Genomic DNA, 863 nt, shown 5'->3' on the forward strand with positions numbered 1-863 from the left:
TGTCTAATTTATTGTTCGATGCCTCTACTTGGGCTGCCATGGATATAACTGCATCAATCCTATAAATTTTGACCACTTTCTTCTTCTCTCTTGCATTCCATTAATAGCTATTCAAGCCCATTTCTTCAATCAACTGTCGGGCTTCTTCTGGGGTCATGTTTCCTAATGTTCTTCCCGCGGCAACATCTAGGAGTAATTTAGTGCTTGGATTCAACCCATTGTAGAATGTGTGAATGATCATCCACTCAGGAACCCATGTTGTGGACACTTTTGCAAGAGATCCTTGAATCATTCCCATATCTCAAACAATGATTCTAGCTTCATTTGAGCATATGAAGAGATCTCATTTTGAAGCTTTGCTGATTTTCCTAGAAGGAAATACCTTACAAGGAAAGCTTCTACCATTCGTTCCATGTTGTGATGAAAGCTCTTGGTAATGAATGGAGCCATTGTTTGGTTCTTCCTTTTAATGAGAATGGGAAATCTCTTAAGTGAATTGCATCATCCGAAACCCTATTGATTTTTAGCATGTTACACACTTCAAGAAAGTTCTCAATATGGTTGTTCGGATCCTCATCGGCTAATCCATTAAACTGTGCGGACTGCTGAACCATCTGAATAAAACCCTGCTTCAACTCAAATTTATGGGCTACAACCAGTGGCCGAACAATGCTCAACTATGTCCCATGAATTATAGGTCAGGTAAAATTTGAAAGTGTTCTCTACTGCCCCTCTTGTTCTGCCATGTTTTCAGATTCTTCAACCACTACTTTAGCTGAAAAATTCTATTCTTCTGCAAGTTCCTTGCCCCTTCTATGCAATATGTGCTCAATTTTAGGATCTTCTTTAACCAATATCGAAGG

The 863-nt window shown here is 39.2% G+C and overlaps 1 non-coding gene across 1 annotated transcript; it reads left to right on the plus strand.

Annotated features, from left to right (window-relative positions):
- Positions 1–250: 250 nt before the first annotated feature.
- LOC120252272 lies at positions 251–356 on the plus strand. The gene has a single exon (XR_005533816.1). It is a non-coding gene; the product is annotated as a small nucleolar RNA R71 (small nucleolar RNA).
- The last annotated feature ends 507 nt before the right edge of the window (positions 357–863 follow it).

Source organism: Dioscorea cayenensis, chromosome 20 (assembly GCF_009730915.1).
Source record: "Dioscorea cayenensis subsp. rotundata cultivar TDr96_F1 chromosome 20, TDr96_F1_v2_PseudoChromosome.rev07_lg8_w22 25.fasta, whole genome shotgun sequence".
Classification (NCBI taxonomy): domain Eukaryota; kingdom Viridiplantae; phylum Streptophyta; class Magnoliopsida; order Dioscoreales; family Dioscoreaceae; genus Dioscorea; species Dioscorea cayenensis.